The 27,426-nt window shown below is 58.8% G+C and overlaps 2 long non-coding RNA genes across 2 annotated transcripts; both read left to right on the top strand.

Annotated features, from left to right (window-relative positions):
• The first annotated feature begins 5,060 nt into the window (after positions 1-5,060).
• Positions 5,061-8,169, top strand: LOC144330470 (uncharacterized). The gene is made up of 2 exons (XR_013396649.1): positions 5,061-6,107; positions 7,089-8,169. It is a non-coding gene; the product is annotated as an uncharacterized LOC144330470 (long non-coding RNA).
• Positions 8,170-12,091: 3,922 nt separating this feature from the next.
• On the top strand, positions 12,092-15,305 carry LOC144330469 (uncharacterized). The gene is made up of 2 exons (XR_013396648.1): positions 12,092-14,229; positions 14,324-15,305. It is a non-coding gene; the product is annotated as an uncharacterized LOC144330469 (long non-coding RNA).
• The last annotated feature ends 12,121 nt before the right edge of the window (positions 15,306-27,426 follow it).

Genomic DNA, 27,426 nt, shown 5'->3' with positions numbered 1-27,426 from the left:
AACCTTGAAATCCACCTATCTTTTATGGGGACCAAACAAACAAACAAACAATCAAAAAACAAAAAATAAAACCAAGCAACCTGAAATCTCTTTCCAGGCCATGTCAGAAGACTGGGCGAGAGGGTGCCATTCAGCCCCGTGTGGAGAGGCCTGGCGGGAGGTGCCCACTGTTGCTGTGGCTGTGCTTGCCAGGTTCCAGTGCCCACATTCCTGCAGCTTTGGAGGCCTGGGGGCGACTCTGGGCTGTGGCAGGTGTCATGGCCCCTCTGTGCCTGCCTTGCACCTCAGCTGGCCCAGTGCTTTGAGCTGCCCCGGCCCCCTCTGCCCTCCCCATAAGCAATGCTGGGACCTAGCTTTCCCATGGCGGCCCCTCCCCTGCTGGGCTACGTGGCTCAGGGACAGGACGCCCTGGCCCCTCGGCCCTACAGCTCAGTCACAGGTCAGTGGGCCGTGCTGGTGCTCTCTGTTCAGACCTCCAGGGCCTGAGCTCCTGAGATGCCGGGTGCTGACCAGGCCTGTCTGGGATCTTCCCAGCCTGGTGGCTGGGATGCCAGGGCGTGCTGGAGCCTGCCCGCCCAATGCCTGGCTCAGCCAAGCTGCTTCAGGTAGGGGTGTGTGTGTGTGTGTGTGTGTGTGTGTGTATGTGTGTGTGTGTATGTGTGTGTGTGGTGTGTGGTGTAGAGGCAGGGGGACAGGGGTTGGACCTGCAGGGAATGGAGTCGGCTCCCTGAGCCTGGAGAGCAGCTTGAGCTTCTGGGAGGACTTGGAGGGGACGGGCCCAGGGCTCCTCCCTTCTGTTTAGTCACTTGGGCTTTGGATGTGCTGTGTGACACCAAGTCAGTCACTTCACCTCTCTGGGAGGCTGCATCCCAGACAGGGGCTGAGCATCTCATTCTGCAGGCTCTTGGTGAGGGCTCTCCTTGTTGTGGTTTGGGGAAACACAGTATTCGACTCCGGCTTGGGGCTGGAATGGCAGGGCCCTGAAACCTAGCCAGGGAAGGCCAGAGAGGCAAGGGCTTCTCAGCTGATGCAGACACAGGCCAGGTCAGGGGCACAAAGGAGGATGTAGAGCTGGTTGGGACTCAGAAGGAGGGCAGTGGCAGGACAGGGTTTGTAGAAGCAGTAACACCTGAGTTTCAGCATGGGGGACAGAACCTGGGTAGGGGGCCCTGTAAATAGCCAGACATAGCCTGGTGGGTGTGGGCTCTATTGAGGTTGTGGCCATAACAAGAACTTGGGTTTGATCTTGCAGGTACTGGGGAGCTATGGTGTGCTTTAGAGCACAGGAGGGGGCATGTCAGATGTGTGTTTAAGATGCTGTCTTGGCAGCCAGGATGGAGACGAGGTGAGTTGGGGAGCTGGGAATGGGACAGGTGAGGAGGGGTCAGCACTGGAGTAGGGCCCGGCAGTGCTCAGAGTAGACAGAGGTTTAGGAGGTTGAACTGATCAGTCAGGGAGGGAAAGAGGTGGCTCCCAAGCCTGAACTGCCAGGGGAGGGGTGCCTCTGAGAGATGGAGGTCTCAGGCCACTGGAGACCCGCATCACACTTTGGAGAAGAGCCAGGGCTGGAGACAGAGGCATGTACAGGGTGGCGTCACCGCCCTGCTCCCGGGATGGGGAGACCGAGGCTGGGGAAGGGGCTTAGGGATTGGCAGGATCTCTAGCACAAAGAAGGTGACCAAGCTGTGGGCATGATGAGTGTCCAGGAGGAAAGATCAGATCCCACGTGAGGGAAGAGGGCTCAGGGAGAGGGTGAATTGTGGGCAGAGAAGAAAGAAAGACCTCCCTGGGGCACCTGTGGGACAGGAGCCAGGTGGGGTGTGGCCCCGGGGATGGGGGTGGTGTACGCACCCTCACAGGGTTGGCCTGGTGGGCCAGGGCCAGGTTGCATGGGCCGAGAGAAGCTGACAGCCCTGTCTGTGACTTCTGGGACCCCTGGGTCTGCCTCTGTGGGCCCCTAATCCTGGGCTCACAGACCCGCCAGCCTCCATGGGTGCAGGCCTATGCCTGGTGGGCATGGTTGGTGCAGGCTCCGAGGGGGCCTGGCAAAGCCTGGAGCTGGCTCAGGGGAGGCCACTCCTGGCCAGGGAGTCTCCTGACCCCCACCTTGGAGGGATGTATCAGCCCCGGTGAGGCTTCTCAGACTCATTCTGGAGTTTCTCAAGGGTGTGAGATCAGTTTGGCCGAGAAGGGCGCCCTGAATGTGAGACTGCTTGTCAGGAAGCGCTGCCAGGCCCAGTGAGATGTGGAGATTCAGCAGGGAACACCCGGCCTGAGTGGGCTGTCCTGGAGGAAGACAAATTACACCCTTCCCCTGATTCCTCAAGGACTAGGCGTGGTCCTGCTATGCGGGAGGTGCCTTTCTGTGCAGCCGAGGCTGTAAAATCTGGAAGGGCCTGGCCCAAAGTCACGAAGTTACTGCAGATCAGGGCCAGGGGCCGAGCCTGCACCTTCTTCCACCCCAGTGCTAGGTGAAGTGTTCAATGTCTGTTTAAATCTATAGAAAAGGGTGAACTGGAGAGCTGAAGATTTACCAAACTTCTGGCAGTTAAGTCCCTGGGAAACAGCACCAAAAGAGATAATAAAGGAACCAAAAGAAGAAACCACACAAGAGCAGATGGAGGCACCAACTGCACAAAGAATGGTGACTGCATGCAGGCAAGATGCACACAGCAGGTGGGAAACTTCTGTAAGAAGTATGTCCATGGGCTGATCACCTTTACCTGTGAGGAGTTTGCGTGCATGAGGGCAAACTCGCAGCGACACCCACCACAGAATGCTGATGGCTCAAACCTGGCGGAAGTTTATTTAGGGCACGGAAAGCCAGAAACAAGGGCTTGACTGGCAGCAGCTCTGCAGCAGGTGGAGATTTGGACAGCGAGGGCTGTCCTGGAGGAAGTCCCAAGGTCCTCACTTCGCTCTGTAGGCCACCCTTGGTGTGGACAACAGCTGCAGACAGGAGACACGGAGGGGGCACACAGAGGTCTTAGAGTCTGGCCTCAGGTGATGTCCATCACACCTCTTTCTGTTGGTGAGAGCTAGTTACTCGGGCCCCCAGGGTGCAAGGCCGAGATGGCATGGCATGCAGACCACCTAGTAGGATCTTCTTGCCAGCCCAGGGGACAATGCACACATGGAGAAGTGCAGTTGGCTACTAGGCATCTGGGAAAATGCACATACTCGCTCTTTTTCAAAGAAATTCAGGTTCCAAAACCAAACACCATTAGAGAATAGACACCCATCAACACAATCAAGATTAGGTCTATGGTGAGACCACTGATAGAGCATGAAGCTGGCCAAACTCTGGAGAGTGGCTGATGTTACGTATCAAGAATCCAAAATCCCACAAGGCATGGTGGCTCACGCCTGTAATCCCAGCACTTTGGGAGGCCAAGGCGGGTGGATCACATGAGGCCAGGAGTTCGAGACCAGCCTGGCCAACATGGCAAAACCCTGCCTCTACTAAAAATACAAAAAATAGCCGGGTGTGGTGGTGTACACCTGTAGTCCTAGCTACTCAGGAGGCTGAGGCATGAGAATCACTTGGTCTTGAGTGATTGCAGTGAGCAGAGATTGCACCACTGCACTACAGCCGGGGTGACAGTGAAGTGAGTCTCTAAATAAATAAATAAATAAATAAATAAATAAACCTGAAATTCTAGAAATTTGTTTAATGACTCAAGATGTTATCTTTCCAAAACTCGAATCTGGCCCTGTCACTCCTCTGCTCAAACATCTCCAATGGCTCCCCACTGCTATCCTGGCCATGTTACAGCCCAGGCCCCTCCCTCCAGCCTCATCTTCTATGCTGAGGAGCACCGCCCTGACCAGTGCCCAACCTGGGCCTGGGGCACAGAGGGGTCGGCACATGTAGGCTGAGCTGAGCTTTGGGAAATGAGGAGGCCAGGCGCTGGGAGTGGTGGCCTTGCTCCAGGCTGAGATGAAACAGCTAGCAGCTCAGCCTGCCCTCCACCTGACCCCCGGGCCCAGGCTTCCCTAGTGGGCCACGACCTTCCCACCAGGGCCCTCGGCCCTGCTCCTGCTGGCCCCTGCAGACCTCAGCTGAGTCCAAGCTCCTGGAGGGCAGGGAGGGTGAGCGTCTCGTGTGTCCCCAGCGCACAGCTGCGCCAGCTCCCGGTAGGGATTTGTTACAGGAATGAATAGGGTGGGGGTTGGAGGAAGGGTTGGAGGAGATGGAGGCAGGCCGTGACGCTGGCTCCTGGCGCACCCTCCAGGCCCTCTCCATCGCGACTCCGCGGCTCCGGCTCTGGCCCCACCCCAGCCTCCCCCGCCCTGCCGGGAACCTGGGGCCTCAAGGACCACGCAAGCTGCCCACACCTCCGCGGCTCCGCGCTCTCCTCTCGCTCCCCTAGCCTAGCCTGGACTCTCCGCTCTCCAGGGCTCAGCAGCGACCCCGATCGGTCACTCGCTATGGCCACCGCCGCGCCAGCCACCTGCCCCGGGACGCCCAACCAACCCCTCGGGGGACCAAGCCCGGGGACTTCGTCCCCAACCCCAGGCCAGCTAAGCCACCCCACAGGGGCCCTGCCTGTCCCATCCGCAGCCTGCTGGGGTGTCCATGCTTGCGGTGATCAGGAGGGTGGCACGGCCCTGGGGTTAGAGCCGGCGGAGGGGCTTCCCAAGAGTCCTCAGCCTCTCCCGCCTGCGGCGGCGCAGCCCAGGCGGGGCTCGGCTCTCAGAACCCCCTCGCGGCCTCGCCAGGTATGCGCGCGGGGCCCGGGGCGCGGGCCGGGGGCGGGTGCTGGAGCCGGGCCGGTGCCGGGCCCGCTGCGACACGCTCGGGGACGCGGCGCACAAAGGCGCCTTCTGCCGCCCCCCGACCCCGCCCCGCACTGCCCCCGTCCAGCCTGGCGGCCCGCCCCTCCCGCCCCGGCAGGCTGTGAGGGGGGGGTCAGGGTCCCCGCCTCCAGGGCCCGCCACCCCCCTCGCGGGCGACGTGCCCTGTCCGGGCGGCGCGCAGGCGCGGGCTTGTCCCACCGCGCAGGAATCCGCCGCCGCGCGCGTTTCCGGCCCCAGCCCCGCCCGCGGTGCAGGGGAGCGGGTGCGCAGCCGCGTGTTGGGCCTCCGACCCCGGTGGCCCCCGTCATACTCACTTTCTCCACCCGCGGAGGCTTTGCTCAGGAATCCACTCTTGCAGCCAGGGAGCTTCCGGGCCCCCTCCTCCAGGAAGCGTCCCTGGCTGCTCCGGTGAGCACGTGTCTCCTCATCCCCCTCTCTGGGCACCTTGAGAACCCAGCCTGGCCACTCCCCTCTCCTATGTCTGCATAGGAAGGCGCCCCATTGGAAACGGACCCCCCTCCCGCCGCCAGACCCTGGCAATCCCATGTCCAGGCTGGGGTTGGGAGTAAGGACCCACCAGGAAGGAGGGTGCCCACCAGGTCAAGTGGGCAGTAGAACAGGGCTGGGTCCCAGGGATCCCCACAAGCCCGGTGGCTCCGTGGCTCTGCCCGGCAGAGGCCGGGCCGCCCTGCAGCCGGCGCCCACCTTTAGCTCCTTCTCCCTGAGCCCATATGTGGCAGAGGGGGTGGGGCCAGTCCCAGGCCCACCGGGCACCACGGGCCTCTGGGAGGGGGCGCTAATAACTGTAATTTCCACTTAGCAGATCAGGACAGCTGGCAGAGTGGAACTGCCCTCCTACCTCTCAGGTGCCCGGGCGAGACCCTTACGTGGGCCCCTCTGTCTGGACACCTGGCCCTGGGCCCCTCCCACGTGGGATTTTGAGGCTACTCTCCCCTCCCCCAGGGTCAGAGGGTGGCCCTGTTTCCTGTGGGACCCCTTGTCCACTGGTTGGGGTGCTCAGTGGTGCTTGAATAGGGGTCGGGGACGCATGAAGGTGTACTGAGTGGGTAGCTGTCAGCCGGCTCCAGCGGCTGGGGGAGCAGGAAACAAGCACGTTTATAGGGTTGAGGGTTCTGAGCTGCATGCCAGGCTGCAGCCTGTGCTGGCTCCTTTGTGGTCAGAAGCCCAGGGCATTCTGGGGTCTGTCTTGATGCTGAGCAGGCCAGTGTCCTGAACAGCACCAGGCACCCAGGAGTCTCCGGGTGGGGCAGTTGTGGCTGCCGAATGGGGGGTGCTAGGGCAGGAGGGTGAGCATGTGAGGCCAGGCTGGCAGAGAGGAGCTGGGACTCTGTGCCCTGGGGCAGATTGGGGAGGTGAGGGAAGGGGCTGCTGTGGCCATCACAGGTTGAAGGTGAGGACTGGGCCATTGCCCAGTGATGGTCTTCTCTGCCTGATTAGTTTGGGCACCAGGCCCTGTGCCCAGCTGGCAAGAGGCTAGGCAGGAGCTTCTGGGGCACCTGGGGAGCAGGCCCAGGCCCTGGGAGCTGGGGTTCCTGTGCTGAGGGAGTCAGCTCTGTCTCGCCTGGGCCTGCCTCCTGGCCTCCCCTGTGGCCTGGCTGGCAGGGCCTGGGTGTGGCCTGGCTCCCTGGAGCTGGCAAGGATCAAAGGGTTGAAAGCCGTCCTCCACCCTCGCCCACTGAGACAGGAATCCGTGGCCCCAGGGGACGGAATCCACAGCCACATTCCCAGTGCCCTGGTCCCCGCAAGGCAAGGGTGGGGCAGGGCTGGGGTGCCAAGATTGGCACCATAGAGCGTGGGAACGTGGTGCTGCTGGCACCCAGCCCACTGCCTGAGCAGAGTGGGCGGCACCCTCCTCTCGGCCCAGTTGTGGCCTTTGCCCCTTCTGACCTGCCCTGATGGCCTCAGGCACCAGGACCTCAGCTGCCAAATGGGTTTCCACCTTGCGGGGAGGTGGGGGTTTCATCCTGGTGGCCCAGGAGGCCTGGGGGTCCTGAGGAGGTTGGGGCCTGGGTCTCTGTGGCTCAAAGCAGTGGGCACTCCCGACCCCCAGGGCACTCTGGGCTGGGGGACTCGGCTTCCATCTGGGGCAAGTGGGGGCCACAGGAGGGAGAGGGTGTTGATAGCTGGGGCATCCCTACGAGGGGTCACCCTGAGCCCAGGCCCCTGGCACACACAGATGTGCTCACACGCACACAGCAGAAAGCAGAAAGACAGCCTCGCCTCTTCTGGCCACAGCCCACAAGCTCCCCAGGAGGGTTTGTCCCCAGCTGGCTGGTGCAGGACTGAGTTGGCCCTGTGGACCCCCCACCCATGGGTACAGGGTCACCTGCTGGCGGAGACAGCAGCCTTTAGGCGCCTGTGCTGGGTGGGTGGGTCCCTGCTCCCAGGGCTGGAGACCAGCCTGCTGGAACCGGGCCCCAAGCTTTGTCCTGTAGTCCCATGCTCAGCCCCAGCAGTGATGGCTTCCCACGCCCACTGTACAGGTGTGAGACGGAGGCCCAGAGAGGCCAGAGGACTTTCCCAAAGCCACCCAGCAGGTTGGTGGGCTTGGAGAAATCCTGGAGACCCAGACTTCCCGCTCCCAAGAGCCAGGGCCGGTGGCATCCCCCTCTCTGGCCTGTTTCCTCCCCTGGAGAGTGGGTCCACAGTGACCACCTGGCCGAGTTGTCCTGAAGCCCAGAAGGTACCAGCCAGGGGTCAGTTAGCCTCTTCTGTCCCCAGCCCCTGGGCTCCCAGATAAGCAGCACTGCTGTGTCCTGAGCCTGCATCTGAGGCAGGGCGCCCCCTGGTGGTTCGACAGTGCCTTTCTGTGCCCTTGGGTGATAGGACCTGAAGGAGGAGAAGGTAAGGGAGAGGACAAGCCTGAAACAGGCGCTGGGAGGGCTGCAGTCCAGGGCAGAGGGGCTGCTGGCTTGGAGCAATGCCCCTGGGGGCTGGTCCATGCATGAAGGGCCTGGGGAGGACATTGGTCCCACCAGGAGGCTGCAAGTCAGGACCTTGGAAGGGTTCCCGTGGGCAGTTGAAGGCCATTAGGGCCCAAGGATACCGTCCCCTGGAGGATGGCAGTAGGGGAAGCAGGACTGGTGCACCACACACTGCCCACTGCTGGGGTCAGGAGTGTGGGCAGCCAGGCTTGGGGGAGCGAAGGCCAGTCCCAAGGTGTCTGTGTGCTGGCCAGCGAGCCCATCCCCCTTCAGACCTACACCCTGGGTGCCTCTAGAGGCCTTTCCATGATGCTCAAAGGCCCACACTACTTGACCCTGATCATCCCAGTGGCAGCCATCCAGGCATCAGGCCAGGTCTGGCACTGGACAGCCATGGGGCTTGTTTGCTGGGGATGTGAATGAATGAACGAATGAATGAATGAAAGAGAAGCCTCAGCTGAGATCTGGCCACTGCACTCCGGCCTGGGCGACAGAGCGAGACTCCGTCTCAAAAAAAAAAAAAAAAAAAAAAGAGAAGCCTCTCGGGGCTACTGTCCATCCTGGCCCCCAGCTTGCCTCCCACAACATGGGGTCCTTGTCAGTCAGCAGGCTGTGATGGGCAGGTACTGAGGAACCTGGGGGAGGAGCAACAAGGCTAGGGGTGGGTGGGGGCCCTGGCTCACCCATCCCAGCCCCTGACACCAGGGGAGGGAGCATCCCTAGCCTTCGGAAGCTATGCAGGGCGGAGGCCATATGGGGATGTGGTGGGGTGGGCCAGCCCATGGGACCCCTCTGGGCTATGAGTCTGGGTGGGAAGTGGTCTGCCTGGTCTCTGGGCACAGGGTGAAGGGACAGGTCTCAGTTCATAAGTTTGTGGTCCCCTGGTCCATCTCCTACCCTGCTGTGAGGGCAGTGGGTTCAGGAGGGATCTGGGAAGCAGGCTTGAGCCTGCTCAGGGAGGGGCAGCTGGGCCCCCACCCACCCAGGAGCTTGCCAGCAACCTGGGCAGGGAGGCTCGCGCCCTGGAACTCCTGGTTCTGCAGCGTAGTCCCTGCAGACCTGGCCCCCCCAGTGTGTCTGCACAGCAGGACCCCAGCTCCCTGGACTGTCAGTCCTTAAGGCTTCTTCAGAGTGCCCCAGCCTGAGTGCCTGGCACCGTCAGGGGTGGGGGGTTCCCTGGGGTTGGCTGACGTGGCTGGCCCCCCTTCCTGGGCTCTCCTGTCACCTGAGCTGGGGGACTTCTTGGCCTGGAGGGTGAGCCGGGGACCATCTGCTCTCAGGGCACAGGCCTGCCCTTGCAGGGTGCTGAGCCCGCCACACTCCCTCTAGCCCCCAGATGGCAAAGCACTCCTTGGCAAGGGCTGATGAGGGGACAAGCTGGGCCAGCCAAACCTGGGGGCGGGTCCCAATGTCCCCAGGGGCTGGCATCTGCGACCTCCACTGTTTACACACCACACCCGAGGAGTGGATTGCCCAGAGTATGCACGCGCACACAATGACACTTGCATGAGCACAGGGTACATGTTCACACCAGCACTCACACACAGGGACACACCTTCACACATGGAGGGGCACACAGCACACTGCCATGCGTGACATGCACGCCCATTCATACCAGTGTGTACGTGTGAGCCTCCCTGAGTTCCCAGCTGGGCGCCCTCTGTACCTCCAAAAGCCAGAGCATGATGATGGAGGACACTGCCAGGAGCGGTGGGGTGTGAGGGGAGTGGGGGTTGGGGGGTAGATGTGCCTCTGTGGTGTTGGAGCCTCTGGGCCTCAGTTTACCTTCCATGAAATTGTAACAACCATTTACAAGGCACTTTGAATCTCAACGAACCATTCTGAGATGGCCGTTAGCGCCGTTTGCAGAGATGGGGAAACTGAGGCACAGAGCATTTGGTAATGTGCTTAAGGCCCTGGGGCAGGAGCTGGGCAGGGTCTGCCCTGGGCTGTCTCTGGTGGTTGTGGGGTGAGGGGAGTTCACATCTGCCTGGGTCCCGAGCACAGAGAGTGCTCGATGCAAGCTGCCTGGGAGGGGGAGGGACAGGGACAGGGCGGGCTCCAACAGGAGGAACGAGGTGGGTGTGCGCCCCACCCCCGTCGAGGGAGCCTGTCCTCCCCTTGGCCCCCCTGGTTGGGGCCGGCCAAGAGCGGAAGGGGTCACGGGCCGTGGCCGGCTCTCCTGGGAATTCCAGGCGCGTGTGTCAGCGCGCTCGGCTTCGCCCCCGCCCCCAGCCCTCCGCCCGCCCGGGCTGGCGGTTTGGCGAAGAAAGCTAGATTCCCGAGGGGGCAGGGTGGGGGGCGGCTCCCAGGGTCTGAGATGGGGTTGGGGACCCAGGAACCCCTCTCCTCCGCCCACTCTTCCACTCCCAGAAGAGAGGCCCTGGCGGGAGCGGGTCCCCTCTCCACCTCCTTCCAGAGGGCTCGCCATTTCTCCAGTGAGGGGACTGAGGGAGGGCTTCATGGGGAGGGGAGCTCTGGGGCCCCGAGTGCCGACACGTGCACCCGAATTCTCAGCACCTCCCTGCCCTGCCCGCAGACAGGCTCGGTGAGGTCCCCAAGGTCAGGAATGACGCTTGTTTCTGCGCAAACCTCTGCCCGAGAACGGGAGGTGTCTGCAACCTGGATACGAATTCCAGTGTGTCTCCACTTTCGAATCTGAAAAGTGGGAACAATAGCAACACCCACCTCGGGGTGATTGTGCAAATAAAAGAGACAAGAGGCGAGGCCAAGGGCGCTCTGCCTGGGAAGCGGGCCGGCGCCCCACTAAGGCGCGCGTGCGTGCTGGAACCCAGGAAACCCAGCGTGGGGCCAGCTCTCCGGCCCCCGCCAGCTCGCCCAGCGCCAGCGCACCAGCCTGCCTGGGCTCGCTCCAGCCTCTGCGGAGGCTCCTCTGGGCCGCGCAGACGTAGCCTCCCCGCCAGCCCCAGGCCCGCCCCGCCTCTGCTCCGCCAGCGGCCTAGACAGGCCCAGGCGCTTTCCAGCCCGCGGCGGCATGAGGGTGGGCACGGATGCCACCGCCGCGAGGCTGCCCGCCTGCCCGGAGCCTGCCCCGCCGGGCGGGAAGGGCCAGGGAAGCTCTTGGCCGTGGGGCGGAGATTGAAGGGTATGGTGCGGGCAGGAATGCTCCGGGTGGTTCCGGGCCTGCGGGGAGGGGACAGGGAACTCGGGACCGAGGGGTGGGGAGCTGTGAGGCTCGGGTTCTAGACCAGGGAGGGAACTGGGGAAGAGAATCCTGGGAATCGCTAGGGGAGAGGGGTTTTTCTGGACGGCGGAGGCCACGCGAATCCTCCAGGCCCCAAGGGCGGGCTCCCCATTCCTCCCTGCCCCTGTGGGCGCAGCACGCCCATTTCCCTGCCTGGCAAACAGAGGCTCCGTGCGTCTGATGGTGGGGAGATTGGCGGAGAGAGCCGTGTCCGAGGACGGCGTGCTGAGGGTCCCCGCGCAGAGCCGACTGCAGCCGGGAGAGAAGCGTCCCCGAGCGCTGGAGCCGAGGTTGCGGGTAACAACACCTCCCGGCTGCGGTCTCGACCTCTGCTGCTCACGGCGCACTCTCGGGCGCGGGCCGGGGAACTGGAGGTCGGATGCCCTGGAGCGCGGGCCGGGCGGGCGCAGCGCAGCCGCAGCCACCAGGCGGCAGTGCAGCTCCGGGACCGGCGGGGCTGGGGACATGGTTGGGGGAGCTGGGAAATACGTCTCAGTTTCTTAGGTCCGCCAGTCTCCTGGCCTGCACAGCCCGTTCCAGGAGCAGCCCGGTGGGGTCGTAAGTGGCACCTAGGCCCTTGCCTGACACCCTCACCTTATCCTGGAGAGACTGTGGCAAGAGAGGGACGGGGAGGCCGCTGTCTCAGAGATACCAGGTGGAAGAAGTTTCTGGTCTGGTCCGTGTGCCTCACCCTGCACCCTGCCTCTGATGGGCTGTGTGACCTTAAGCAACTTTCTCAGGCTCCTTGTGTCTCAATTGCTTCTAAGAAAATGGGAGGTGGGGGTGGGCGCCGTGGTTAACGCCTGTAATCCCAGCACTTTGGGATGCCGAGGCGGGCAGATCACCTGAGGTCAGGAGTTCAAGACTGGCCTGGCCAACATGGTGAAACCCGGTCTCTACAAAAATACGAAAATTAGCCGGGCATGATGGCGGGTCCCTGTAGTCCCAGCTACTCGGGAGGCTGAGGCGGGAGGATCACTTGAACCCAGGAGGTGGAGGTTGCACTGAGCCGAGATCAGGCCATTGTACCCCAGCCTGGGTGACAGAGTGAGACTCCATCTCAAAAAAAAAAAAAAAAAAAAGAGAGAGAGAGAGAGAGAGAAAGAAAAGAAAGAAAGAGAGGGAGAGATGGGACGGTGAGAATTCCCAAGCTGCAGGGAATTGTCCCCCAGAGAAACAGGCTGTGGGAAGCTGGGTCTCTCCGGAGGAGAAGAGGAACTGACCACCAGCCTGTTAGAGCAGGAGGAGCTGGTAAGCCCGGGGCCCTGCAGGTCAGGCCCAGCCCTCGGGTTTGGAACTGGGCAGTGGGAGTGTACCTCCCCCACCAGGGCCTGGCCACCCCCTCAGAGTCCAGTTTAGCTCTTGGGGTGCCATTGAGCATTGCCCAGACACCCTCAACAGCAACTCCTACCAGCACGGCCTGGCTGGCTGGCTGGGTTGTCCTCCTGCCCCAGGCAATGGAGCTTGGCAGTAATGGGAAATGGGAGGTGACATGGAGGGGATTGGAGATGGAGAAGGCCCAGGACACAGTTGCTGAGGGTCTGCACCTCACTGCATAAACCTGATGGGGGCCAGGTCCAGTGAGAGCAGGGGAGGTCACAGGCCTCTGGTGCCTTGCCCACAAGGGAAACTGAGACAGGGAGCCATGACCAGCCCCTAGAAGCCCAGGACTCCCCCACATCACTCCCTGTTGTGTGGTTGTGGTTGGGAGTACTTCAATCACTGTGACCAGGGGACCAAGAGATTTTCCGGCTGAGGGTGACGGGGTTTCTCTGAATCAAGAAAATTTCCAATGAGTGGCTGAGCCTGGGTCATTAGCTATTCACTGTCTGGGGAACTGAATGGGCTCCTGTGCCATGCCCAGTATGCTGTTTCCCAAGGCTGGGCTGCAGGCACAGAGTCTGAGGGGCTGCTGCCTCCTGTGCAGTGGACACTGCCAGCTGCCTGCCCTCCCAGAGCCAGCTCCATGGAGGCAGGAGCAGGGCTGGCTGGACCCCCTCTCCCCAGCTGTGGCAGTGCCTGGAGTTTCACGATCATGCAGGAAGAACACAAGGTCGTCTCTAGGGTCTGAGACTTCCCTCACTGGGTTCAGGCTGGTTTCAGGCTGTCCCAGGTCGCTGGAGGGAAGGGCCATGGGTGAGGGCTCTTTGAGTGCCTCAATGCTGGACGCTCCCCTGTTCTTCCTGTTGGTGTTCATAGGGGGCTGTTCAGGGTCCCAGGTGTGGAAGGGTGAGGCCCAGAGCATGATGGGCTTGGGCGGCTGTGGGAAGTGAAGGCAGAGGGCAGGCCTGTGTCCCAGGGGAGTACCCAGCTACCTCCTGACCCCCTCCCTGGGCCCTGCTTGCCAGAGGAGGGGTGGTGTGAGAGCACAGATTTTGTTTGACCTCATACCTCAGGCCAGAACACCGGGACCCCGAGACCACAAGGTATGGCTGCCCCAAGGCTGTGGTGACTTAGAATGTGATTAGTGGACAAAGCGGCCCCACTCTCCCGTTCAAGCCCAGCCCTAGGACTGGCCACTGGGCATCACATCACTAGACAGGTGGGATGCTGTAGCATCCTCACTGTCCTGAGACACACCATCACTTCATGGCAGAAAAAACTGTTACAGACCTCTGGGCAGACTAAACGACTTCTAGTAACAGAGTAACTTAGACATAACCAAACCCAAAATGTACGCTTTGACAAAAGGATGTCCAAGGCCTGCCCTCACTCCCCTCTGGTTCCAGCTATCGAGGGCTCAGCCTTTCCAAGCTCTCCCTCCACTCATCCTGCAAAGCTGGGCTTTGACATCTGCCTCTGTGAGCCCTCTCTGAATCTGTGTGGAAAAGGATCACTCAGCAGGCCTGGGAGTGCACACTCTGCACAGTCCAAAGAAAGGCCTGGCCCCTGCTGGCTCCTGGAAGGAGCCCTGTGCCCATGGAGAGGATGACATCCCTGTCCTCAGCCTGTGGTAGATGGATGTGGGGGTGGGCTGCACCAGTGATCTGTGGCAGCCCTTAGGTCTGGTCATCAGGCCTTGCTCTGCTGGTCTCCAATTCACTAAGGCATGGGGTTTGGAAGCAGCACCCCCAGTTGGAGTCAGCCTCCCAGGATGTGGGGCTTGTAAGGAAAAGGAAGCGGGGAGAGGTGGGTGGATAGAGAGGTGAGTGGATGGATACAGGGATGGATATATGGATGTATGAAAAGATGGACAAATGGATAGAGGAATGGATGGATAGAGCTGGACGTATGGAGGGATGGAGGGATGGATGGATGGAGGGGTGGATGGATGGAGGGGTGGATGGATGGAGAGGTGGACGGATGGAGGGGTGGATGGATGGAGGGGTGGACGGATGGAGGGGTGGACGGATGGAGGGGTGGACGGATGGAGGGGTGGACGGATGGAGGGGTGGACGGATGGAGGGGTGGACGGATGGAGGGGTGGATGGATGGAGGGGTGGATGGATGGAGTGGTGGATGGATGGAGGGGTGAATAGAGGAGTGGAAGGGTGGATAGAGGGATGGGTGGATGGATGGATGGGGGGTGGATAGACGGATGGATGGGTAGATGCAGAGATGTGTGAAGGAGCAAGTACAGTAAATTGTTAGCTAGCATTCAAGTGGTGAGTGTTTGGGGTTATACTGTGTGATTCTTTTCATGTTGCTGTATGTTTGAAAATATTACACAATGTTGGGGAAATTCTTTATAGACAAGCCTTGTGACACACACACACACACACACACACACACACACACACACACACACACATTCAAGTGGTGAGTGGGGTTATACTGTGTGATTCTTTTCATGTTGCTGTATGTTTGAAAATATTACACAATGTTGGGGAAATTCTTTATAGACAAGCCTTGTGACACACACACACACACACACACACACACACACACACACACACACACATACACTGCTAAATAACATAAGGTGAAGAAGAGATCATAATAGAAACCTTAAAAACCCAGAACTGGACCGGGTGCGGTGGCTCACACCTGTAATCCCAGAACTTTGGGAGGCTGAGGTGGGTGGATCACGAGGTCAGGAGTTTGAGACCAGCCTGGCCACATGGTGAAACCCCATCTCTACTAAAAATACAAAAAATTAACCGGGGATGGTGGCGCACGCCTGTAATCCCAGCTACTCAGGAGGCTGAGACAGGAGAATTGCTTGAACCCAGGAGGCAGAGGTTGCAGTGAGCCAAGATCGTGCTGTTGCACTCTAGCCTGGGCAACAGAGCGAGACTTCATTGAAAGAAAGAAAGAAAGAGAGAGAGAGAGAGAGAGAGAAAGACAGAAAGAAAGAAAGAAAGAAAGAAAGAAAGAAAGAAAGAAAGAAAGAAAGAAAGAAAGAAAGAAAGAAACGAACGAACTGGATGATCATGAAAACATTGCACACCCAGCTTGTGGGGGGCCACAGAAACAGGGCTTCCAGGAACATTGCTACAGATGCTTACTGTGAAAAGAAGAAACCTTAAGGTTTGTAAGCTGTCTCCATCTCAGAAAGTTAGGGGGCAGGATTGACTGTGAAGAGGCATGAGGGAACCTTTTGGAAGATGGCAAGTTTGTTTGTTTGTTTTTTTCTTTTGAGACAGAGTCTCACTCTATCACCCAGGCTGGAGTGCAGTGGCGAAATTTCGCTTTTCCTGCCTCAGCCTCCAAGTAGCTGGGACTACAGCCATGCATCACCATGCCTGGCTAATTTTTGTATTTTTAGTAGAGATGGGGTTTCACCATGTTTGGCCAGGCTGTTCTCAAACTCCTGACCTCTGGTGATCCGCCCACCTCGGCCTCCCAAAGTGCTGGGACTACAGGCGTGAGCCACCGCGCCTGGCCAGTAGATAGAAACGTTTTATAGCTCAGTTGTGCTGGTGGTTACACAACTAAATGCATGTGTCAAGTCAGAACTGTGCATACCAGAGGAGTGAATTACACTGTATGTAAATTATACCTTAAGTTTTTTTTTTTTTTTTTTTTTTTTTTTTTTTTGAGACGGAGTCTCGCTCTGTCGCCCAGGCTGGAGTGCAGTGGCCGGATCTCACCTCACTGCAAGCTCCGCCTCCCGGGTTTACACCATTCTCCTGCCTCAGCCTCCCGAGTAGCTGGGACTACAGGCGCCCGCCACCTCACCCGGCTAGTTTTTTGTATTTTTTAGTAGAGACGGGGTTTCACCGTGTTAGCCAGGCTGGTCTCGATCTCCTGACCTCGTGATCCGCCCGTCTCGGCCTCCCAAAGTGCTGGGATTACAGGCTTGAGCCACCGCGCCCGGCCACCTTAAGTTTTAAAAAAACAAAATTTAAAAAGAGAAAGTTGGAAGGTAAACAAAAACAAAAACAGTGTAAGCCCAGAAAGTTGAGAAAATGGAGATAAAAATAAGATCAGAAATCAATGAAATAGCAAAGATGCAATAGAGAAGAACAATGAAGACAAAAATTGGTTCTTCGAAAAAAATTACCCAACAAAATGGATCAACGGTTCTGGGAAGAAGGAACAAAGAAAGGAAAGACACAAATAATATGAACAAAAAAGAGGCCAAGTTGCAGATTTAAAAGATAATAATTACCACAGACTGGTGGAAAATTTTGCAGATCATTTATCAGATAAAGGACTTCCATTCAGAATATATAAAGAATTCAGAACTGAACAATGAAAAAAACCCAAAAAAACCAAAACCCAGTTTAAAAATGGACTAATGCTGGGCACGGTGACTCACACCGGTAATCCCAGCACTTTGGGAGGCTGAGGTGGGTGGATCACTTGAGGTCCGGAGTTCGAGACCAGCCTGACCAACATGGTGAAACCCCGTCTCTACTAAAAAAATACAAAATTAGTCGGGCGTGGTGGCGCATGCCTGTAATTCCAGCTACTTGGGAGGCTGAGACACGAGAATCGCTTGAACCCGGGAGGGGAAGGTTGCAGTGAGCCAAGATTGTGTCATTGCACTCCAGCCTGGTCAACAAGAGTAAACTCTGCCAAAAAAAAAAAAAAAAAAAAAAAAAAAGGGCTAACAGCTGGGTATGGTGGCTCATGTCTGCAATCCCAGCACTTTGGGAGGCTGAGGTGGGAGGATCACTTGAAGCCAGGAGTTCAAGACCAGCCTGGACAACATAGGCCCTGTCTTTACAAAAATAAAAATAAAAAGTTAGCTGGGCGTGGTGGCATATGCCTGTAGTCCTAGCTTCTTGGGAGGCTGAGGTGGAAGGATTGCTGAGGCCCAGGAATTGAAAGTTACAGTGAGCTATGACCACAACACTGCATTCCAGCCCGGGAGACAGAGTGAGCCTCTGTCTCAAAAAGGAAAAAGAGAGAAAGAGAAAAGGAAAGGAGAAAAGAAGGCTAAAGATCTGAAGAAACAGAGCCACAGAAGGTATACAGATGGCAGATAACATGAAAAGACGCTCTACGTAATTTCTCATTAGGCGAGTGTAGATTAAACTGCAATGCCATCCCATTGCACAGCCACACCAACAGAACGCCACAGAAGGTATACAGATGGCAAATAAGAACGTGAGAAGACGCTCCACATAATTTCTCATTAGGCGAGTGCAGATTGACACCACAATGCCATCCCATTGCACAGCCACAAAATGGCTAAAACATAATCACACAAGTAAAATGACAATGCCACATGCTGACACAGATGTGAAGCACAAGAAATTCTCATTTACTGCTGGTGAGAATGCAAAATGGTGCAGCCCTTGTGGAAAAGAAACTGGCCATTTCTCACCCAGAAATGCCACTCGCATAAATCTTCACAGCAGCTTTATTTATTTATTTATTTATTTATTTATTTATTTATTTATTTATTTTGAGACGGAGTCTGGCTCTGTGGCCCAGGCTGGAGTGCAGTGGCCGGATCTCAGCTCACTGCAAGCTCCGCCTCCCGGGTTCACGCCATTCTCCTGCCTCAGCCTCCTGAGTAGCTGGGACTACAGATGCCCGCCACCTCACCCGGCTAATTTTTTTGTATTTTTTAGTAGAGACAGGGTTTCACCATGTTAGCCAGGATGGTCTCGATCTCCTGACCTCGGGATCCGCCCATCTCGGCCTCCCAAAGTGCTGGGATTACAGGCTTGAGCCACCGCGCCCGGCCAGCAGCTTTATTTATAATCACTAAAAACTGGAAGCAAATCCATTGTTCTTCGGTCGGTGAGTAGATCAAACCTGCAGCCCATGGATGGAATAGAATACTATTCAGCAATAAAAAGGAAAAGGCCATCAATTGAAATATCATGGATGATCGCCAATGCATTTTTCTTTGTGAAAGAAACCAGATTCAAAAGGTACTATCTGTACTAATAAGCATGGTTGTGCATTTTAATTGATTGATGAATCTTATTAATCAAATGCATTGATTGAATTGCATATTGGTTGATTGATTAATTACATTAATATGACATTCCAGAGAAAGCAAAGCTAGAGATAAAGAAAACAGATTGGTGGTTGCCGGGGTTGGGGATGGGGGCAGCACAGGAGAATGTGGGGGTGATGAGCCTGTTCTGAATCATGACTATGTGGATAACATGACTGTGCATTTGTCCAAACCTGTAGAACTGAACACCAGACAGTGGACTTTTTGGATATGTACATGAATATATTTTTATGCAAAAACAAAGCAATTCTCAGAAAAGATAGTCTTCCCACGCATACATTTGGGGCTGGAAGGACCCGTTTTTCGAGTGAAGTCACAGAGGCCAGAGGACAGCAACCTCAGAGCCTGTCCACCTCAAAGCCAAAGGAAGGGGCTCTGCTGAGGATGGAACTGCCCTCTGTGAAGGTGGAGGATTGACAGGAGCTGCCTGGCTGTGGCCCAGGCAAGCCCAGTGCCCGGGCCAGAGCTGGAGCCCACAGCTGCAGCTGGGAAGATGCCCCCAGCACCTCCGAGCAGTTTGCACGTGGCATCGGGCCCCATGGGTCCGGTCCACACCCCCGTCTTGCCTCAAGAAAGCCCAGCCCAGAGACTTGAGGCAGCCTGCTTGGGGTCTCACAGCAGTAAGGTGGCCCAGGGCTCTGGACCCGTGGCCACCCATGCTCCTGGCTGGCCTGGAGTCACGTGTGGGGGTTTGTGTGTGTGTCCCTGTGTAAGTGTGTGTCTGAACGCATGTATGCAAATGCATGCCTGTGTGTGCATCTGTGTCTGTGCACCTGTGTGTGAGTGTACGTGTGTGTGCACCTGTGTATGTGAGTATGCGTGTGTGTGCACCTGTATCTGTAATGAGTGTGCATGTGTGTGCACCTGTGTGTGTGAATGTGCATATGTGTGTGCACCTGTGTGTGTGCACATGTGTGTGGACCTGTGTGTGTGAGTGTGTGTGTGCACGTGTGTGTCCACCTGTGTGAGTATGCGTGTGTGTGCACCTGTGTGTGTGTGCGTGTGTGTGTGCATCTCTGTGTGTGAGTGTGCGTGTGTGTACGTGTGTGTGCACCTGTGTGTGTGAGTGTGCATGTGTATAAAGATGAGATCCTTCAGGTGGGTGAGGCAGTGGACAGGTGCCAGCACGAGCAGGGCTGGAAGGTGTGGCTTTGGGGTGAGGGGCTAGAAGATGTGGCTTCAGGGGTGAGGCCCCATCCAGGTGGGTGTTGGGTTCCTCCACCCCGGAAGGAAGTCACACCCCTGAGCAGGGGACACAGGCCAAGGCTGTGGAGTCTGTAGGTGAGGAGGCAGGAAGTGGAGCAGCACCTCCCCAACCTCCTGCATTCTCTGTGAGGCACAGGAGTGCCCTCCACTGCCCTGCCGTGGGCCAGTCAGAGCAGTGCAGCAGAAATCCTTTCATGTGCACACAGGAGTGTGCATTCTCACACACACACATATACACATACTGGCATGCCTGTGTTCACATGCATGGCCTGTTCGTCAGCTCTCCAGCTCCTGCCCAGACTCCACCAGCTCTGAGCACCTAGTGAATGCCCCCTACCTGCCCTCTGGCCTGCCCCTCACCCTCCTCCCCGTGGGCGGGCAACCCTGCCCTGCCCTGCCAACCTCACATGGCCTCTTAGCCCTTAGGCCCTAGGATCCTCCGGACCCTTGGCCCCAGTCTCCTCTGAGCCCTCTCCATGCCCCGTGCAGTGCCCTCAGGCTGGATGTCCTCTAGGCCTCGCCTCTCCGACAGCCTGAGGGTGGCTGTGGCTTGGGGATGTCCACTCCCCAAGTCCTCCTCTCCCACGGACAGCCCTGAGCCCTCCTGCTCCCCTGCCCTCCGTCTCCTGGCCCAGCTTCCTTGGCCCATGGCCTTGCCCACTCTGCATCACCCCTCACTCCTCCCTGCCTTTGCACTCACTGTCCCCTCGGCCCAAGATACCCTGGCCTGCCTCAGCGGGCTCCACTCAAACCCGGTCCCTCTGTGAAGCTTCCCGTCCTACTCCAGGATTTGGGCCTGGCCCGCATGCCCAGGGCGAAGACGGTGGCCTTTCTCCAAGACCTGCTGACGGGAGGAGCCCCCTGCCATGACTTTGGGTCCTTGGAGGCAGAGAGCTCCCCCACTCAGAAGCTGCCCGGGGCAGGGCATGCCGCAGGCCTGCAGGTCTGTCTGCCAGAAACCTCCAGTTTCTGTGGGGGTCAGCCCCCACTCCACTTTCCTCCTCTATTAGTGACAGGTGAGGGGTCCCGCAGCCCAGGAGCCTTGGGTCCCTGACCCTGGGTTGTTAACGGGACCCCTGGCAGCTGAGCTTGGCTGGAACCCCAACAGCCTGCAGAGGGAACCAAAATGTTTCCAGCATGGGTGCTGAGGGCTGACGTCAGCCAGGGTGCTTTCCACGTAGGGTTGCTGTCTCCCCAGTGGTGTCTGGGTTGCAGTCCTGGTTTCAGCTGCCAACCTGGACACTGCACCTTTAGGAGTTTCCCCGGGCTGAAGGACACTGGCAGGGACGCAAGGGCCACCCCTCTATCGTGTGGCCTCCTGGCGCTAGCCATCTCCCAGCCACCCTCCCAGCCGCCAGCCCTCCCGTGGGGACGTCGGAACAATGGTTCTAAAACAGGACAGCTCTGAGCTTTCTCCTGGCTGCCTGAAGGCTACCAGGACTTCTTGCCCAGACATTTGGGGCTGGAAACTTCTTGTGGTGGCAGGAGGGGCTGTCCTGTGTGTTGCAGGACATTTTCCAGCATCCTTGGTCTCCACCCACTAGAAGCCAGTGGCACCCCTCCCTGCTGTGAAGTCCAAACATGTCTCCAGAGACCCTAACTGTCGTGGAATGGGGGACACTGGACCCCCCTCACTGGCATGGGGAAGGAGAAGTGCATTTGGGAGCCACTAGGCCGGGCTCCCCCATGAGGGTTTCCATGCTGAGCTGAGCTCATGCTGGCCTGGATGGGGGCAGGGGAAGCAGTTGCACTTCTGCTAATCCGCAGGAGGACCTGGGGGAGCAGCCTGCTCCCTCAGCTGCCCCGCCCCGTCCCTGTCCCCCGCCCTGAGGTCTCCGGGTGGCCCTTATCTTGGGCCTTTCCTGTCTCAAGGCAACATTAGGGCAAAACAAGCAGTTCCTAAAAACGGCCAAGAATAGGCCCCAAGGGCTTGGCAGGGGCTGCAGGGTGGAAGGGAGGGTCTGGGGAAGCTCAGGGCAGGGGCTGCGGGGTGGAAGGGAGGGTCTGGGGAAGCTCTGGGCAGGGGCTGCGGGGTGGAAGGGAGGGTCTGGGGAAGCTCAGGGCAGGGGCTGCGGGGTGGAAGGGAGGGTCTGGGGAAGCTCTGGGCAGGGGCTGCAGAGGACGCCCAGGGCTGTGAGGAGGGTAAGTCCCCCACCTGTGGAGACTCTGTGGCCCCCGCCCAGGCCTGGCACCCAGCAGGGACTTCACAGAAGAGCTGTGCCTGGGCAGATGGCTCCTGGGTGTGGTGGGACTTTCAGCAGCATCCTGGCCCCACCTAACCACTGCAGCTGGCTGCGCCTCGCTCCTTCCTGAGTCCTGGAAGCTGGCCCTGGATGTGGCACCTGTTGGCCCCAGCTGGCTCCAGGCCCTCAGGGAGTGTCACAGGGACTGTTCAGCTAGGGTCTGCCTGCTGCTGCTACCCCCCCAGAGAGGAAAAAGGATGGTCGGTGCAAGCCAGGGACCGCCCAGGGGCAGGAGCAGACGCAGGGCGAGTGGACGTGCCCCAAGGTCCAGCTCCACAGGGGTCGGGGGGATGGCCAGGCTCGAGGTGGGTTCCCTAGGAAGGTGCATTCTGAAGGGGACCAGCCCCCCATGCTGCGAAGGGCAGTGAGAAGAACGCAGCCCCCACCAGGCCCAGCCCTTCCTTGGGGCACCAGGGGAGGGTCTCTGGGGAGGCGGCTTCGGGGCTGGGCCTGAGCTGCGGGTGGAAGGGTGTGCTCTGCGACTGAGGAGAGTTTCAGGGGCCAGCTCTGGGGTTCAGGGGTCACATGATACCAAGCTCTCACCCCAGAGAGCCACCCACAGCCCACACTGATGGTGGACCCCCAACCTCGGCCTCCCACAGCTGCAGGGTCTTCCTCCCCACCAGTTCCTAGAGAGGAGAGATGGGAGTGACAGTCCCCAGAGATGGGACAGCCAGCAGCCCAGCTCTGGGAAGCCCCCCGGGGCCTGCTTCGATCTCTCCTGGACCCTCCAGGTAACAGATGGGCTCTCAGAGCATCCCCTGCTAGCCCAGAGCTCGAGACCACAGGGGGAAAGCCCCTCCCCTGACCCTAGGAGCTCTCGGGGACACCGGGCAGCCCAGATTGCGGCCGAACCCAGCGCCAAGCAGAGAGGGCAAGAGAATGACAAGCATGGTCCTGGGGGGCCGCGGACGCATGGTCACTGCGGGAGCAGGGGTGGAGGCGGCTGCGAGTTGGACCCTGGCAGGGAGCAAGACCCAGAGGCTGGTGGAGGAAACAGGTAGAGGAAGGGGAGGCTATTGGGGCGGGGGTGGTGGTGCCGGGGGTGTGGCAGGCTCCAGGGCCCAGCTGGACACAAGCACCCAGATTCGCCCGGCCAGGCCTGGGCAGCCCAGCCTCAGCCACACCAGGCATGGGCTGCCCAGAAGAGGAGCCACTCTGCCTAGGGTGGGCCCCAGAACCTGATGGGCCAGGGTCCTGTCCTGGGATTGTTCCAGAAATCAAGGCTGGAGCTTGAGACTGGGGGCTTCCCCAGGTCTCCCACCCTGAGGGGAGAGCAGCTGGCGGTGGACACCACCCTCAGGGAGCTGAGAGGCCAGAGGTGGAGAGGGGCTGGGGGCCGGGTCTGCAGCCCCCAGGCGGCCCTTGGCTGCCAGCTTAAGGCCTATCTTTAGCCACCATGGCCTCGTAGAGTGCCCTGCAGCCCCCTCTTGGCCCGGGCGAGCCCTGGAGGAGTTCTTCACTTGGATGGGTGCATGGTTTACAGTGAGGGGTTTGGCTTGCCAGCAACCGTGTGCCCCTTGGAAGCCCCTTTTTCCACCCCCAGCAGCCCTGCTCCTACCCCCGCACCCACCCCAGCAGCTAGTCCGAAGCTCCCCATCTCCAGGGATGCTCCCAGCCCCCCTCCAGCAGAAGACCTTTCTGGAAACACCCTTAGGTTGAGCCTCTGTCCACTCCACTGGTGTAACCAACAATAGGGAGCTCCCAAGGACCCAAAAAAGGCACATTGTAAGGGGGAAACTGAGGCCCAAAGTGTCCAGCAAACAGTTGTTCTAGTCTCTGTGAGCTGTTCTAGCAAAAGACTGAACCTGAGGAGAGGGTCATCAGACCTCCCATTTGTCATAACCAAGGCATTCGGAAGTCATGGGTAACCTGGAGACCCACCCCTTGTGACTGGTGTCTGAAGTCAGGGCAGTCAAGGGCGACTGAGCCCTTAACCTAACCCACAAGTGAAGTGCCAGAGGCATTGTGAGTTACAGTATAGAAGAAAAACTTTCTTCCATACCCCCAGCTTCTCTAGCCTTGGGGCTCCACCTCCTTCCCAGTTCAACATCCTCTGACCCTTTTCTCATTTGGGGTAGTCGAGTCCCTGGGCTTGGCCAGTGGGCACCTTGCTCAGCTGCCAGGGACCTGCCCTTGCTAGGTGGAAGAAAAGCTGGCATCGGCCGGGCATGGTGGCTCATGCCTGTAATCTCAGCACTTTGGGAGGCTGAGGTGGGCGGATCACGAGGTCAGGAGATCGAGACTATCCTGGCTAACACGGTGAAACCCCGTCTCTACTAAAAATACAAAAAATTAGCCGGGTGTGGTGGCGGGCGCCTGTAGTCCCAGCTACTCGGGAGGCCGAGGCAGGAGAGTGGAGTGAATCTGGGAGGCAGAGCTTGCGTTGAGCGGAGATCGCTCCACTGCACTCCAGCCTGGGTGACGGAGCGAGACTCTATCTCAAAAAAAAAAAAAGAAAGAAAAGAAAAGCTGGCATTGCAGCACATGTCCCCAATTCCGCACCCCCTTTTTGCTTAGAACAGCACCCAGAATCAGCTGGCACAGCGACATCAAAGACTACGTTTCCCAGGCTCCCCTGCTGCCAGGTGTGATCACAAGACTACATTGGGCCCAGGAAGGAGGGAAGATGGAGCAGGTGAACTGGGTGGGAATTCTGGGAAGTCTCCACACAGGGGACGGATTGTGCCCTGCTCTCCTTTGCTTCTGCCTCATTCCTGGAACACAGATGTGAAAGCTGGAGCTCAAGTTGCCACCTGGGACCATGAGGTAAGACTGGGGGCTTCCCATGGTTGTGGGGCTGTCGTGTCAGCCCTGAGAAAAAGGAAACCCTGTGGATTAGGTGGGTTAGGCACAGTCGTCTGGGGTTTCTGGGGTCACAGGCAGCCTGTCCTGGGCCTCACTAGGACACACTATGACTGTTGAAACCATGACTCATGATGCATACTGGGAGTATACCCTGGTCAAAGGAACAGGCGTTGGCAACAAGGAGTTTCAGAATTATCCAGTTCTTGGGTTGACACTTCTCAAAAGCCCCTATCTTCCCCTGCCTCTTCTGTCTCAGGGAGGCCCTCTTCAAAACTTCCCTAAAAATCCCTTCCCTGGCTTAAACCTGGGACCTCTTGCCTTCTCACCAGAGCAGCTGTCCCCCCCACAGAAACCCCAGGACACCTCTGCCTTTCCTCTTCCCACTTGGCCTGTCATCTGGTCCACATCCCCGGCTTGCATCACCAACACCCAGGGGTGGGAGGGGCCAGGACAGAGCCCTCCTCCAAGGGAGTGAGCAAGGAGTCAGAAAAGGCTGGGAAGACTTCTTCTGAGGGATGGAGTCACCATCCGAGCAGAGGGGTCCGGTGAGGCGTGGATACAGACACACCTGATGCAGGGGGCTCCGTGACTGGAAACTGACACACGGGATTTGCCCTATAATTATCAGCACAGAGGCAGAGTGGTTGACTTGTCAAATCTGGGACAATTTGAGCATCATCAAGAACAATGACTAGGGGCCAGGCATTGTCCCAGCACTTTGGGAGGCTGAGGCGGGCAGATCACCTGAGGTTGGGAGTTCAAGACCGGCCTGACCAACATGGTGAAACCCCGTCTCTACTAAAAATACAAAAATTAGCTGGGCGTGGTGGTGTGTGCATGTAATCCCAGCTACATGGGAGGCTGAGGCAAGAGAATCACTTGAACCTGGGAGACAGAGGTTGCAGTGAGCTGAGATTGTGCCATTGCACTCCAACCTGGTTGACAAGAGCGAAACTCTACTACTCCTCATCCTCCAGAGAACCCCTGGGTGTCCTCCAGTGCATGGCTGAGGCCAGCCAGCGTCTCAGGGCTCGGGGAAGTGCCTGCCGTGACCTTTCAAGTCCACGCTGCACTCTGGTGTTTGCTTTGCCTTCTGATGTGCCCCTAGACTGAGAGTGACTTGAAGCGGGGCATGTGGCGGGGCCCCCCTGGCCCGGTGCCAGTGTGGGCCATGGAACATGCTTCATAAATCTAAAGGAGCCACTGGGCGTTGGACTGGGAGGGGTGTGCCTATGCCAGGCCTGGCCCCCAATCCCAGGCCCACATCCTGAGGGCCACCACATGGTCACCACCCCCAGTGCCTGAGCCTTCCCTAGGGCCGTCCTCCTTAGGATCTGAGCATCTGCCCGCCACACCTGTTGTCCTGGGAAGCTGGGAGGCTTGGGGCCTCCACTCTCAAAGCCTAGCCTTCCGGACACTGTCTCTCTACAGTTACAGAGCAAAGACCCCCCCACCACCCCCGCTACCGTCACCAGAGGAGCAGCCCTGCAGGCCCACACAGTGTGGTCACACCTGGCTTGGGAGACAGCCGCACCCCACATGCAAGGTAGCCCTTGGGAACTTCTGCTCCACACCCACCAGGTGGGGAAGGTCAGAGCTGGCTGTTCAGGGCGTTTTAGTGCCAGACAAAAGCAAGGCCCTGTGGCTGCCCGGGAGGTGGAGCAGGCCACACTGGCCCCATGCACAGGGGCTCTTTGGGTCCCTGGTCCCATCCTCCCAGCTCTTTCCAACTTTGCCCCCCGGACATTTCTTGCTCTGACCCTCCCCTCCCTTATTCCTGGCCTTGTCTCCCCTGGGCCCAGGCCGTCCCAGACTGACTGGACAGGTTAGCAAATCACCAGCTTTGGCTTCTGGAGGGTCCAGATGGGCCAGGAGAAAGGCTGGTGAACCCACTGGACAGCAGGGTGGTTTCTGATGCACACATCAGGATGTGAAGTTGCGCCCCGTGGCTGCAGCTTGGACCTCACCACTGCTGTGTCTGGGCCACAGGGAGCTGTTCTGATGCGTGACTCAGCCGTGGGCTGTGCTGGTGACTTCCTGTCTGAAACCTGCTCTCCTGTCGGTGAGGGCTTCTCTGGGTATGAATCGCTTTGCCGGGGTCAGAGCAGGGAGAGCCAGCTCCCTGACGGCTTCTCAGAGACAACACCCAGGTGCTGCACGGCCTGGGGCAGCCCCCACTGGTCCTGGAGGCCTGGTAGGAAGAAGCAGGGCTGGTCCACACCCCCAGGCTCCTGCCTGTCCTCCACCCCAGCCTGGCTTCTCCACATGGCAGGGGCAGGGGAGCTGGTACACGGCTGCCAACCCCCCAGCTCATGCCCACAGCTCCTGCCACCCAAGAGGCTCAACTTTCCTTTCCCAGAACCCAGTGAAGGACCCAAAGAGAGGATTCCGCTGACCTCACTTGAATCAGCTATTCCCTGACTGCCTGGCAAAGGCCAGAAGGCATGGAGGGTGACTATGGCCTGAGCTGGGTCCGGGTGCCACTCCTGGACCCCTCAGCTCGGGGTGCAGAGGAGCCCCGGTGAACATGACAGACCATCCAGTGGGGCGCAGGAGGAGGCAGGTCCCAGGGAGCTGCTGGGACCACCGACAGGAACCCACAGCTGTCCCTGGCCATCACCCCCGCTGGCCTGATGTGGGCTCTGCCTATTGCTGCTCTGAGGGTGGTGCTGCCCTGGCCCAAAGACCCGGGAGGCCAGTGACCCCATGAGCAGCGGCCTGTGGAGGCACATGTTTGCACCAGATCCCCTAGAGGATCACAGCCCCCTGGGCAAGTGTTTCTGGAAAGCCAAGGTGGACCCTGCCCTGAGACCTGCGCCTCCCGGCCAGGGCAGTGGAGAAGTCCAACTTTCCAGG

This window comes from Macaca mulatta, chromosome 7 (assembly GCF_049350105.2).
Source record: "Macaca mulatta isolate MMU2019108-1 chromosome 7, T2T-MMU8v2.0, whole genome shotgun sequence".
NCBI lineage: Eukaryota > Metazoa > Chordata > Mammalia > Primates > Cercopithecidae > Macaca > Macaca mulatta.
This window is presented reverse-complemented; position numbering and strand designations above follow the sequence as displayed.